At 39.1% G+C, this 15,030-nt stretch overlaps 1 long non-coding RNA gene across 1 annotated transcript; it reads left to right on the top strand.

Moving 5' to 3' along the window:
• The first annotated feature begins 1,855 nt into the window (after positions 1–1,855).
• LOC102008437 lies at positions 1,856–7,142 on the top strand. Its single transcript, XR_264256.2, has 4 exons — positions 1,856–2,068; positions 2,152–2,264; positions 6,380–6,466; positions 6,910–7,142. It is a non-coding gene; the product is annotated as an uncharacterized LOC102008437 (long non-coding RNA).
• The last annotated feature ends 7,888 nt before the right edge of the window (positions 7,143–15,030 follow it).

The following is a 15,030-nucleotide window of genomic DNA, read 5'->3' as shown; positions in this document are numbered from 1 at the left end:
AAGGGGTGCTGTGGCCTCTAGAAAGTGAACAAAAGCAAGGAAGTAGATTCTTCTGCACAGGCTTCAGAAAGGTGTGCAACTTTGCTGACCCTTTCATAGTAGCTCAGTGACACCCAGCCAGGCTTCTGACCTGTAGAGTATTAAGACAGAAAGTTTATGTTGTTTAAACCACTCAAGTTTTGGTCATTCGTGCTGATAGCAATAAAAATCTAATATAGAGCATTAAGCCTGAGTTAAAAGTGCTGATAACTCATAGAATAAACTGATTTTGATTATTGTGACATCAAGATAAGAAATACTCTGTATTCAAGTGTGGAGAAGAACATTCTCTAGTTATTCTTTCGATGTATTGCCTCAGGCCTGACCAAGCCATGATTGTTGGATTCTGGAGGAAGTCTAGCAAAAGCTTTGAAAGCCCCTGGTCAACACTAAATGCTTTGCTGAGATATGCCCGAAGGAATGATAACATGATGGTTAATTAGTCAAGTCTTAATTATTGTCCTTGCTAAATCAGTTGAGATCCTCCAATTTGTACTGCTGCTTCTTTTGTTCTTTCTGAATGAAGAGTTACTGAAAGGAGTAATAGGGGCTTCAGTCCTAGAGGCTGCTAGCCCCCTGATCCCAGAATTTTGCCTTTCTTGTATTTCTTTTTCCTCTTACCTTTCTATTCATCTGCGGGTACCTCATTCTCAGGACCTGTTCACCCTGAACAGAAATGGATTATTAATCCGACATTCAAGTTTCTGTTTGAGTTCCAAGAAAAATAATTATTGGTAACAATCTTACACCCATTAAGAATCCAAATGCATTCTCAATTGCATTATTTTATACATTCATATACTAAAATATTTATGAATATTAATATAAAATATACAGTTCTCAGTAATAGATAAGTATTGGTTGAATAAGCAAATCAATTAGAATCACACTGTAATAAAGGTAGAGAATGGTAAAATAATAATGATTATATGTTATTTGTTGGGTACTTTATGTCAGGAACTTGGCTCAGAATAGACATCATCAAAGTTTTCCTAAATAATCATGGATATGTTCACCGTGTTACATATGTGAGTGACATAACTCAAAGAGCAAGTTTTGCACTTAGCTAATAAAGTAGCTGGAATTTAAAACTATGTTTATATGGCTCTCAAACCTCTAATCACTTTGTTGTTTTACTTCTACTATCTAGCCAAAACCGAACCAAAGCAAACAATACAAAACAACAACCACCACCAACCAACCAACCAATGAACTAATCAACCTCAGTACTTGAGGAGTTCACAGTATAGCAGGGAAGGTAAAAGAGGTAAAAAGACAAAATGGCAAGTGCCAAAGCAGAGGTGTGTGCAAAGTACCTGGATAGGATAGTCACAGATGAATTGGAGGGAGAAGGAGGATCACCCAAGAAAAGAGAAAAGGCATTACAAAGAAAAGGAACACAGTTTCAGCAAATATTGCAAGTAAATAAATCTCCCCAAACTGTTTGGCATAAAATCACAATGCAAAAATTTGTATAGGTTTTGTATGAATTCTCGTTGCCAGGATTTCAGAAAAACACGACTTGTCCCTGCTGCATGGTGTCTCAAAGATGCATGGTGATGTCTGCCAGGGGCCATAGCCATTTTCAGGCATATTTACTCTGCGTCTGGAGGCAGAGGCTGGCCTTCAACTGAGACTTCAACTGAGCTGTCAGCTGGAAGACCTGTATGTAGCCACTCAAGCTCTCTTACAATGTTGGCTTCAAAGAGCAAGTATCCCAAGCAAACACGTGTAGGCTGCATTACCTTTTATGAATTCATTATGAAGTCACAAGGTATCGTTTTATGCAGTCACCAGCTGGTTTGGTTTCACATAAGACACTCCCCCTGCCCTGTGAACATAGCAAAGACACATGGTAAGGAGAACATATGAGATGGAAGACGTTGTTGCTGCCATGATTAGAACCCTGAACACGTGTATGCCCAGGTGAAAGAGTGGAGCTGAATTTAGGTGGTTGTTGGGGTTCACAATTGCTATCAGGAGAGTTACCCCATGAGAAAGCCTCAGCTTATGTCTGGCTGGTTTATAGGTGAGAAAATAAAATGTATTCCATATTTTCTTTTCCTCCCCAGTACAGTGTCTGAGTAAATATCTAGTATCTCCTCCATTTAGAGACAAAGCCCAGGTTTTGTGGATTTATGTGGCCAAAGGATATGAAGACCTTACCCTGATCCTGCATGCACAACATAGTCTGCGGCAGAAGGGGGATGTGACCATTAAACAGGGTGAGCTGTTAACCTTAAGCTCCCTTCTAAATGTGCCTGAGCACAACAGTGGCAAAGTCTGGGCAGCTGAGATGGGTCCAGGGAGAGGAGTGGGAAAGCTGAAAAGAGCATGATGGGACTGTCAGGCTGCTCAGGAGTCATGTGATGGCTGTGGTTCCTCCATCTATGGTATTTAGTGTCCAACCAGGCCCAGGAGGATTGTCATGGCAACTTGCCCATCTGCACCGCTGCGCTGAGACAGGATTCCCTTAGTAACCAAGGAGCCCAGGAGATGATGCTTAAAATAATCCTTTATGCCCAGGCAGAAATGCCTTTGGAGTTTTATTAACCGTGAAGCACCACGGAGCATGGCTTTCACTCCTGCTTTATTTCAAAGTGGAACAGAATGGCTTTTTAAAGCAGGAATTTCTGACCAAGTGCTAAATGCTGTCTTCACTCCACAAAGCACACGTCTTACTGAAGCCACGATTGTACTCAGAATTGTACCTGAGTTTCTGAAATTTGCTGCTGGTCACTATTATATAAATTACCTTCAAATAGACCAGATGAATTTTAGCTGAAATCACTGGGCTCCATCTAATCGCTTTCCTATTTCCTATTGAAGTTCCAGCAGTCTCTCAGTAGCGAAAATAGTAATACCTGACAAGAGTTTAACACTTGGGCCATTTAGCCTGGCAATTCCTTGCATCTGATGGCCCTTCCTGCTCAAAACTCCTCTCCAGTTTTTCCTTATCTGCCAGGCCTGCCTGGCCTGCTTGCCCCTTGCATGAGAATTCCCTCATAGTCAGTTACCCTGGCTGCTAATTCTTCTCCTCTCCTAGCGCTTATCACGTTTGTATTCTTGCATGGCATCAGCTTTTACTGTAATACTGAGAAGATGAGTTTATAAGCCAGGCCTGCAGTGAGGCTGGAAGGTCTTCAAAGGCTGTCTCACATGGTTACATTGTGCCTCAGCTCTCCCAAGAATCTCACACTCTAAGAGTTCCAGAAACACTTGGAAATCTTAGTGTGATGGCTACGCAACTTCAAGAATATACTAAAAACAGAACTATGTGTGTTGAAAGGATGATTTTAATGATATGTGAATTATAAACCCACAATAAAAAACTAGAAATGTGTGGAAATCAGATGTGAAATGTTCAACAAGTAGGCAGGATTAAGAATCTAGGCAGCCACAGAGTCATGGTTTGAACCTGAGTTCCCAAATGCCTCACAAAGAAGAATTCCTGTTTTGCCCATTGACGTGCCCCTCCTTCACTAGCATTGGGAGGAGAGGACTGGATAGCCACACAATAGCTTTTGGAAATGAGCAAGTCCACTTGCAGACTTTGTTTCTGCCACTTTTTCTGTGTGACCACTTAGTTCTTCTTAGCTTCCTCATCTATAAAACATAATTTTTAAAAACATCCTTCATGAACTAACAGTGCAGATGAAATGATGCATATAAAATGCTTAATGCAGTATACACACAGTAAGAACTAAAAATAGGCTGATTGCCATTATCAATATTTATATTCATTTTCTGTTCAATATTATGATAATTGCAAAAAAATCTTCATCCTTTTCTAACTTTTTTTATTCTTTTGGCTCCAGTAATTTCCTTTTCTCTGCTCTTCCTCCTCTTCCTTTTCCTTGTCCTCCTCCTCCTTGTCCTCTTCCTCCTCCTCCTCCTCCTCTCTCTCTCTCTTTCTATCTCTTTTTGAGGTATGGGGAAGTGAGCTCAGGGCCTTTGTACTGAGTAATTTCATTGTGATGCAATTATGTAAGATTCCTAACAAGTTATTGGGAGATTCCTTTGTTATTCCTTTTCCTCTAGTGTTTCTTTTCTCTTTTTTTTATCACCACTTTTGCTGACTTCTTTGAATACTATGGAAATATGATGCTAAGGTTTAGACTGAGACTGTCCCCTCAGAATCTCATGTATTCAGAGATGGGAGTATTGAAAGGTAGGCAATAAATGTTAAGAGGTGAGTCTGGTGAGAAGCAGGTCACTGTGGTGAGACCTAGAAGGGAGTATCTTCATCTCTTTCTGCCCTTCTCCCCCACCCCTTCTCTCCTTCTCCCTCCCACCCTGCCCACATTCTATCTGCCATGAAGTAAGCAGCTTTTTCTTTGTGATGCCCCCTTGTCATGCCATTCTACTTTGGAGCTTACCAACTTGGGACTGAACTGACCTCAAGCCAGATAAACTTTGTCTTTACGTTGTGGGTGTCAGATATTTTGTCTCAGCGATGAGAAAAGTGACCAAGACATTAATGTATGCAACATAAATGTTTTCATTGTTTATATTAACACCTTATAATAATGTTTATATTAAGATTATATATGTATATATAATATAATAATGTTTATATTAAGACCTTACCATAAGCCCCAGCAACAACATCAAGAAGCTTTTCCGGACAAGTTGCAGTACCTAAGCCGCACTCTCCTTGCTTTTTTATGTCTCTTTCCTATCCCTTGGAATTCTCAACCTCAGGTTGAGTAGCATTGCAAAAAATGCCAGAGGTGAGTCTGCAAAGTTTGCCTTAAAAGAAAATGGGTTCCATTAACTGGGCCCATCATTATGGAAACAGTTATTTGATTGAGAAAAAACATGCTCCCTGGTAGAGAAACCAGTGTTATGTTGTAAAAATGGTAACAGGTGTAACTAAAATGTACTCATAATTTTTCAGCCATTTGTGAAGTTTCTGGTCTTATGGTAAATGCTTTGGAAATATTATTTCACTTAGCCTCCACATCAGTCTGTGAAGAAATTCTGCATTTAGGGAGGTTAAATAAATTGTCTAAGACCTGAGGTCTAGTAGATATTCCTAGTAAAACCAGATACCTATTACAACTTGGGTTAGAATCAAAGTCCTCTAATTCTCGATTCCACTTTTTTCCTACTTCATGTGATGCTCAGACACTGAATTTTCTGAAAGTCACAAAAATATCTTCTTGCTTAGCTGGGTTTCATGATACACACTTGTAATCCCAACACTGTGGGAGGTCAAAGCAGGATGATCATAGTTTGAGCTGAGCCTGGGTGATTAGCAATTTAATGAGACCCCGTCTCAAAATAAAATTAAAAAAACAAGTTATAAAGGGATGGGGATCTGGCTTATTATGAAAGCCTTAGGTTCAGTCCCCAATACTTAAAAAATTTTTTTTCTTAAGTTATGGCAAACAGGAAGGGGGTAAATTATTTTTAAAATGAAATATCTACTAGATATGAAGTGCCTAAATGTAAAATGCCATTATGAGTTGGCAAGTCCTTCTGTAGAGGGAAGCAACAGAAGAAAGTGAGTATATTAGGCTTTGACTCTTAGGCTGACAGACTTTATCCCCTAAGACAGTCATTTTCTCTGTGAGCACAGGGAAGGTACCAACACTGATCACTTGGGAAGTTTGACACAGCAGGAAGATGCTGGTCTTGATTAGCATATTTTCTTGGATTCTAAAGAATAACAGTAGCCTTTTTTTGAGAAAGAAAAGGACAAGAAGACATTTTCTCTCAAACTTCTCTCATTGCCTACTTTTTCAAACTTGTAAGAAATTTAGAGAACACCTCAATCATTATGTTTTTTCTACTTACAATAATATGAGATTTGATTTTAATGTCTCCATTTTCATGTATATAAACATAAAATAACTTAGTTCAAGTCCTGAAATAAATGTAGTGGACCACCATAATATTTTTTTAAAACAATATATTTATTGAGAGAAAGAAACCTTCTGTCCAAGAGAGTGACAGAAGGGAACCCAATGGGTTGCCAAGGAACCTGCCTTTTCTAGAGATTTTTATAGAGCAAAACCACAAGGTGAAGTGAGTCCAAGGCGGGAAACACAGGAACTCACTAGGTGGGCATGAGATGGGACAAAACCATGATCACCCAATAAGATTACAAGTATAATTGTTCAGGTAAAATTGATTAAATTGAGATCAAATGGGGAAGCACATACATAGCAAGTAGACTGAATACGAACAGGTGGGTCATCATAATTTAATGGACACCAAGTGAAATATTATGGGATAGTCAACAGACAATACTAGGCATAAATATCTTAGGCTTCCTAAAGATGAAGGATAGGAGGACACTATAATGACCTGTCCCTTTGCCCTTTCCCCGCAGTAGCAACTGGAATGACTGAATCCAAGTAAATACTCAAACACATTCTATGTTCCAAGTTCTACGCACTGTTTCTACACGCTACCTGCTGTAAGTATGCTAAATCTTATGGAAAAGTCAATGAACCTGTTCTCCAAGGTTCTAGGGCAGAAGATTTCTAATAAAATTTTAATAAGTAATATTATCATATAATTTAGATATGTCCCATTCCTAAGAGGGTTCAGAGACTAGGAAGGACACCAAGGGCAATGGGTTTGCTTTGTGGCTGGTGGAGGTGGAGGAGGAATGGCAACACCTTCCTGTACCCCAGCTCCCCACAACTTCTCTCTGCCCGGGACCAAGCTATATTAGTCAGAAATCCTTGGTTGCAAGCAACAAAGGTCTAATTTCAACTAGATTATGCAACAAGAAAATTTAGGAGTTGTTGTTGCTGCCAATTTCAGTAGTAGATACAGCTTTAGGCAAATCTGGATCCAAAGCTGACTGAAGTAATCAGCTGCTACCATACTCTTTTTTTCCTTTTTATCTTTTAGCTCTGCTTTCATCTGTTTTGGCCTCATTCTCAGGAGGTAGCAGGATGGCATCTTGCATATGTGGATTTATGTCCTCACAGTGTAATATTCCAAAAGGAGTTATCTTCTCTTGGATGTCCCAGACAGAGTGGTGGTTTTGGATTATTTTGCCTGGTTCAGGTCACACTCTTACTACTGAACCACTCACTGTGGTAAGGCTCATCCAATACAATAAAAGTTTTGCGTTTCCTCTCCTTTATTTGACTTACTGAGTTTTTGTCAGTTATGCTTGTTGTATAAATGATCCCTCAAAGCTAAGTGTGTTGATGGCTTTGTTGAGGCTGCAGTTGACAAGTCCCTTTTTTTCCCTCCCAGTACTTGGGATTGAACCCAGGTCTTCACACTCAGCTACATCCCCAGTCATTTTATTCTCTTTATTTTGAAACAAGGTCTCACTAAGTTACTAAATTGTCCAAATGGGGCTTAAATGTTCAACCCTTCTACTTTAACCTCCCAGAATGCTGGGATCATGGGTGTGCAGCTCTCTCCCACTTTAGCTGATGGGTTTTGAAGTGACTGAACCATGACAGCTATAACTTCATCCATAGATGATCGTAATTTGATGACAGTTTGGGATGGTGTGGAAACAGGAAGTGGGGCCTATGTGAAGGAGTAGGTCATGGGGATGTGACCTTGGGGACCATATCTGGCCCCTTCCTTTTTGGCTTTGCCATGAGGTGAGCAGCTCTGCTCTGCCACAGCCTTCTGCGATGATATGCTGCCTCACCACAGCATGGAACCAGCTACCCATGGACTGAAAACTTTGAAGCTGTGAGCCAAAATAAACTTTTCTTCCTTTAAATTGTGATTAGCAGCTATTTTGTCAGTGATGAAAAGCTAACACCAGGTTTTTGTCTTCTAGGCAAAAATCCAATTTTGCTATAAATAATCACATATAGGCCTGTTGCTGTATGCAATTCATTCACTGAAACACTGTAGAGACATTATCTTGTTAAGCCCTCACAAGAACTCTGAGAGGTGGGTGGTATTATTTCAATTTTACAGATGAGGAATTTGAAGGTCAGAGAAGTTAACCAAATTTACATTGTCTGGGGAAATTTTTTCTGCCTCACACAAAAATTCTTGCTTGTAACCATAGTATTTTTGTCTTCTTTTGGAAAGTCAGACTGACTTATTATCCATTCTTATTAGAGTGGATAAATGCACTTCCTAGGATGAACTGAGATCTGCGGAATGGCAGCTTAGCTAAGCTCATTTTTATCTGAAGATGTTGAGCAAAGACACAGACAGAACCTGATGGCAATTTCTGGGCTGTGGTTATATTTAATGACATTTCTAGTCACTTTCAATTCATTTGCTTCATATTAAACTCTAAATGAATTAGTTTAGATTATGAAATTATTTCCTCAGCCTAATTCAGTTCCTGTGGGTAGCACATTTTTAATATTCCACATTCCAGCCGACCTAGGTTTGGCATTTGGTGTGCTGATTGCTCTCCATGGTGCAAGGGTTGCAATCCCACTGGATCTGAGTGGTGCCAAGGATTTAGGATTGTGTCACTAATAGAGCAGGAAGTCCTTCTGAGTGTTTTTATGTTACTTGGAGAAATCAGTCAGTATGCAAAAGGAAAGAAAAGAGTTCCCGTTTTAAATATAGCAAACCCTTTAATCACCACTGAAAGAAATCCGTTTCTTTGAAATCTTATACTGGATTGGGGTGGGAGCAGAATGGAGGATATGTTACCTGTACATCTGAGAATGATCTTTGCAAAATTCAGTTCTGCTTTCAATTTAGTAAAAGTCACAGCCAATGAATGTGTGTGCTATATATAAATATATATTTAAAAGAAGAGGACCCCATACTAGAAGAAACTATCATATTTCAAAATCTTTTCTCCCCACTCATAAATTCCTGGGCAAGACTTGAGGAAATATTTCAGAGCTTGAAGCTGTATTTCTCTTTGTTCCACCAACAGACCTAGAGTTTTAGGATCCCACTTTGTTCTGAGGGGTCAGACAGATAAAAGTCAAGTGGCAGCCTGAAATTGCTCTGTGAATTCACACTGGGGCTTTATGATTTAAAAACACTGTAAGTGTAGTAAAATAGGATATGCATAGAGAACCTCAGTGTTTTGGGTTGAGTTTCTGAATTATGTTATCCATTCTAAAGAACCAAAAAGGCCAGGCCCCAAGCACAGTTATAAATTCCAACTTTTTTTGGTAATAGTGCATAATTGCAAATGGCAGAAGAACCTTTAAACTCACAGTATGAAAAAGTCTCAAATGTATGTTGACACCGGAGAAGAAAGAAGAATGCAGTTGTGGAAATGTATGTTACTGGAAAATGTGGAACTTTTGTAAATGTTTAATGAAATGTTTGTTTTTCTCCTAGGAATTACTAAATTAATGGTGTATTTTATAGCTCATGACTTCTTAGAGCTAACATAGCACCCAATTTTAAGTTTATCTCTTTTGCATCATAATTTCCTTTGTCCACTCTTAAGTTATCAGGAAAGCCTTGCTAAATACTACTCTTTGTATTGGTTATATTTTGGGAGAATTAATCAGGCAGACTCTGCAAGCATGATGAGTGGTGAAATATGATTTAAAGAGAAATGCATCCACCCAGGATTGTGTTAATGAGATACAAATGCAGGAAGTGATTAGCAGAACCTGTAGACATTTACTGAAAGAGGTGAAGATAGGTTTGGGAGGGGAACCAGATGAGTGACTAGATTATCTGCTAATCTAATAAACTGAAATGTGATAAATTTTATTGTGTTTGGGCTTTTAATTGAGGTGAAAGTCACATACCCTAACACACATAACATAAAATTAGCCATTTTAAAGTGAGGAATTTGGTGGCACATAACCATCTCTGTCTAGTTCCAAAACATTTTCATCACCTTTTTGGTATTTGTAACGAAGGGCAGGAGAAATGTGTATTATATAAACCTTAGAGAATGCTCACATTCTCTTGTATTATAACTTTGTTGTACTTAGAAGTATTTGCCTGGGAATCTCGGTGCTAAACTTACACTTCCTGGTGCAAGACTTACTAGTGCAGCTGGGGATTTAGCTCAGTGGCACAGTGCCTGCCTGGCAAGCACAAGGTCGTGAGTTCAATTCCTGGTACCAGAAAAACAAACAAACAAACAAGACTTACTAGTGCAGCAGCATTTAATTTGTGCTGAGCAGCTTGATTTTTTTTTAGAAGGCTGCAGTGAGGTTACATGGTACAACTGGCTCTTCTCCCACCAGAAGCACAGCTCCTCTTACTGTCTGGTCTTGTATGCTCTGATCATGTGTGCAGCACCAGTAGTAGGACCTGGATATGAAAATGAGACAGGCTTTGCCCTCTGGTGGAAATGTACTTTCCAGTTGTGAGAAAGGTTCTACCAGAGAATGTGCAGATGAGAGGGGAGGTCATAGAAGGAATTCCCAGCCAAGTCTGGGGGAGGGAGAAGAGATTCAGGAGGGCCCCTGAGAGGAACTGATGCCTGAGATCTTAAAATAGGTATAAGCAAGCAGGGGAAGAGGTATGAGGAAACTTCAACAGATTCCATGTTGAGAAGTTGTTAGGTGGGGTGGCTATAGGTGGGCAGAAAAAGTGGGTAAGGGTCAGATGATGAGTCAGTTGCATGTTGTTTTCAAAGTCACATTTAAGAGTTGGGATTTCATTCTGCAGTTGGTGGGGAGACACCAAAGGATTTTAAGCACAGCAGGGAGATGCTCAGATTTACTTCATAATTACCATGTTGGCAGCAGTGTGGAAGGCAGGTTGGATGAAGGTAACATAGATAATAGGAAGCAATTAGGAGACTCACTCATTTTCCAGGCAAGATGATGATTAAACTAAGAAACAATGACTATGAAAAGAAGTTAAAAAAAGAAGAAACAGCAACAATAATAATGATAGAAGCAAGTTTCACAGTCTCTGGAACACTTGCCACATGCCAAATAGAACAGGTAGATGTGCAACCAGCTGCTAATATCAGAAGCTGAACTATTCTGAAATTCTCTCAGCTGTAGGGAGAAGTCTTACCTGAAACCATTTCTGTCCTTAAGGCATCTGCCAGCTTTTCTGGAAGGGAATATAAAGGACCCATTTCCTCAAGTGTGGACTTTGAAGGTCCACCCAGCTCCAAAGCTCCCAATAGGGTCACAGTTCCGTTTCCTTCTATTTTCTTAATATCATAATCCTGAGAATACTCTATTAATAATCTACATTAACTCTAATCTTGGTTTTAAACTTTGCTTTTTCAGGGAATTCATTCTGCAGACATTGTTTAGATGCTTGCATACATTCCCTCAAATCTTTACAGTGACCTGTCAAAGTGGGGATTATTCTCCCCATTCAGCATATGGGAAAATTAAAGTTTGGAGATACCACCCCACTCTTAAAGGTAGCAGAGATGGATTTGCTCTGGCTTGGTAGTTCTACTGTACCATGGTATTTCCATTGTACTGTACTCAAAAGAAGGGCATGGAATCTAGAGGTATTTATAATGTAGCATTTTTAAAGGACTGATCTGAATGTCTGTTTCATGTGTTGGGGGTAACATAGGGAAGAATGATAAAAATAGCTGGTAGGCATATGTCTCCTTTTACCATTATTTAATTTTCAATGTTTAAGGACATTTTCATGGGAATATCTTCAAGTAGAAAATGTCTTCAGGGTTAGGACACATAAGGTATGTTTAACAAAATTCCAAGTCCTAGAATCAGAGGGTAGCTCTGCACTATGAGTGTCTAGAAAGCGGAGACTGCTTTTTCTTTTCTTTGTGCTTTTTCCTTCGTCTCCTTCACCCCAGCACCCATCCTCCCCACACCCCACTCAGGAGTCTAGAGTAGCTTTGGTATTTAGCAAGTACTGGACTGAAACTGGGCAGAATTATAAAACCAGCAAGAATTTTTTTAGCACCACTCCTTGCCCTCTTGTTCATTTTCCTTCTGTATCCAGGGGAAGCCCTTGAACACCCCACATTTATTTTTAGAATCTTCTGGCAATATCTTGCATTTATTTGGGATCAGTCAGAATGGCCCCACAAGTATATTCAAGCTCTGGAACCTATGAATGTGTTCAACTCCATGACACATGAAATTTTGAAGATGCACTTATGTTATAAGTTTTAGGAAAATGAATCTTGAATCATCTGAGTGGTCCAGTCTAATCATGAGGGCCATTAAAAGCAAAGGATTTTTTTTGTCTGAAGTCAGAACAATGCAATGGATGAAGTCAAGGAGAAATAATGTAGTAGTTTAGAGCAAGCAGTTCTCAAAATATGTTCGCTGAAGGTCCCTGAGAATCTTGTAGGGAATCTTTGAGGTACCACCTATTTTCAAAACAACACAGGGGTACCTTGGTTCACAAATTTAACTTTTTCTTCAATTCTGGTTGCAAACTAAATTGGACAAGAACCAAATAAAATTCAGTGATGAAGGACTTCTAGGAAGATGGTGGAGCAGTAAACAGCAACAAATTCAGGCACTAGAAAACAACATGGGAAGAAAAGGAGGAGGGAAGAGGATCCTTGGGAACCAGGCAGGATCTAAAGGCAGAACTGGAGCCCACAGAGAAAGGGGAGATATAGACATCAGTGACAAAAAAGAAGGGGTCAATCTGCACTTTCTCCCCAGCTCCTGGGCTTGTGGGATGAGACAGAAAGATCACATCTACAGAGAGACAGTGAGGGTAGGTGATTCCAGAAGTCTCCAGGGAGAAGCACCCCAGTGGAACAGAGTAGTGGACGTTGTGAACTACAACATCTAGGAACTCCAGTCCAACAGACTGCTATGTCCCCTGAGGAGGGTGCTTGGCTTGATGCCATAATAGAGAAGCCCAATTGAACCCAGAACTCAGAGCAGCTGTGGGTTGACTTCATCTCAGGTCTTGCTGTTGCAATCCCACAGTGACTGGGTGAGGGACGACCATGGAATCCAGGATCAAGGATCCAAGGTCAGGCCAGCAAGAGACACCCAGAGTAGTGTACGCTGAACAACTCAGGCCCCAACACTCTGACCACAGGCCAGGAGCAGGCTGAACTTCTGTGGTGTTCAAAGCACTAGAATTGGTGCCCAACCTTTTCCTACTGCAGGCTTTCTGGGATCATCCAGTATGGATCTGGGCTCTGCCTTCCTCCATTGTTTGCCAGTGAGAGCAGAGGCTCACCCTTAATTGGACACTGCTACAAAACTGTAGACCCCAGAAGATAACCATAGGCTTGAAATCACAGAGAAATCTTTTTCTTTGCTTTTGATATTGTTGTTTGTTTGCATTCTTTGATGATCTGTTTTTCATTTTTTATCAATGTGAATGTTTTGTTTTTTGTGTTCTTATTGTTTTTTTTCCTTCTTTCTTTCCTTCTGTTTTCTTTGCCAATTCCTGAAGGTTGGGTAATTTTGCTTTGATCTTTAGCATTGCTTCTAGTCTCTCCCTCTGTCTTTAATTTCTTTAGTTTCCCCTCTTATCCCTTTTTAATATTCTCCCCTAAGGGTAAAATTGCTTTATTGAGTAGATATTTACTGTATATAACTTTCTGATTTGTTTTATTTTATTTTATTTTTTGCTTTAAAGGTAAAAACAATAAAAACACTGATACAGAATTTCAAAACAAGATAGTAGGAGATTAACAATGATTAATACCATTGTGTATTGTTATCTTCAAAATAGTTGCTCAGATTAAAAGATATAGGCATGAAAATTTTATCGAACACTATAAGTACAAACCTTTCTCTTAAATGAATTAATAGAAATTAGTGGTGTAATTATCTTAGGTATCTTGTGTGTGTGTGTGTGTATATTTTCTCTTTTCCATTCCTTCTTTTCTCCTTTTTCCCACCCCAGTTCTTTCTTTCTGAGCAGTTTCTCACCATTTCACAGTATCTCTTGTATGTTTTGGATCTTACTTAGTCTTGCAGCTTCTTACACTAGGGAGACAATACAATGCTTACTGCAAGTCTAATATATTTCACTTATGAATAAGGTCTCAAATTGGATTCATTTACCTATAAAGCCTCAAGTTTATCCTTTTTTTTATAGCTGAGTAGTACTCCATTATATAAAAATGTCACACCATTTTTATCCATTCCTTGATTGATGGGCATTTGAGTTGTTTCAAAGATTTAGCTATTACAAATTGTGCTGCTATAAACATGGGCGTACATAGTCACTGTGGTATGATGTTTTTAATTCTTCTGGAAGCACTGTGGTAACTAATGACTTTGTACTTTACATCATAGGAGCAAAGTTTATAGTCATATAACAGAACCAATCATAAATTAAGAGTTTGCATGCAAAGTGTTTCCCTTTGGTAGAGTGGTTTTTAGGGAGGATAGTGTATAAAACAAAGTGAAAAGGAAGTAGAAGCAAGGCTGGAGGACAGAGGGTGATTATGCAAGGTTTGGGACACTAGAGAAGAAGGTAGAAAAGAAAGAAAGAAATAGTAATCAAGGGATTGTCTGAACTTGGTCTCTGGGTTTGGGGGATACAATTAATTTTCTGTGGCTGGAGTTCTCCCCAGCCATTTAGAAAAGAGAAAAAAATATAAAGAAAAAGAAAAAAAAAAAAAACAAAACAAGAATTTGAGTTTGGCTGTGGAAAGGAAAGTAAACTGCTTTATGATTTCGCAGTCAGAAGGCTGTCCTTCCCACCTCATTTCACGGATTGCAAGGATTCCGGAGTGAGTGCAGAATTCCCAGCAGATATTTTACAGTGACATGGAGCATCATATCATGGCACTTGTGAACAGCCCCAAACTCCAAAATCTGTTAAACCTAAATGAATTAGAGCTTGACCACAGGGCACGTTAATGTCTTTTCATTTATTCATTCACTGTATTAGTCATCTCTGTATTTATTAATTATCTATTGAGTGCTTACTATGTATGAGGTATACAGACATGGAAGTTCATGTCCTGCTTTGGGGTTAGAAACAACCACATGATACTTGTGTAATATAGTATGTAAATATTTTAATTCCTTGTTAGAAACAATAATCCATGTTTCTATGGAATTGTGAAGAAGCTATTTTTAGTACGAAGCAACTTTACCCAAATGAAACAAATTACTGACAGCAAATTCCCTTGAAAAGAGAAACAAGACCACAACTCTTAGAAAGAAA

This window comes from Chinchilla lanigera, unplaced genomic scaffold (genome assembly GCF_000276665.1).
Source record: "Chinchilla lanigera isolate Chin_1 unplaced genomic scaffold, ChiLan1.0 scaffold00100, whole genome shotgun sequence".
In the NCBI taxonomy this organism is placed as follows: domain Eukaryota; kingdom Metazoa; phylum Chordata; class Mammalia; order Rodentia; family Chinchillidae; genus Chinchilla; species Chinchilla lanigera.
This window is presented reverse-complemented; position numbering and strand designations above follow the sequence as displayed.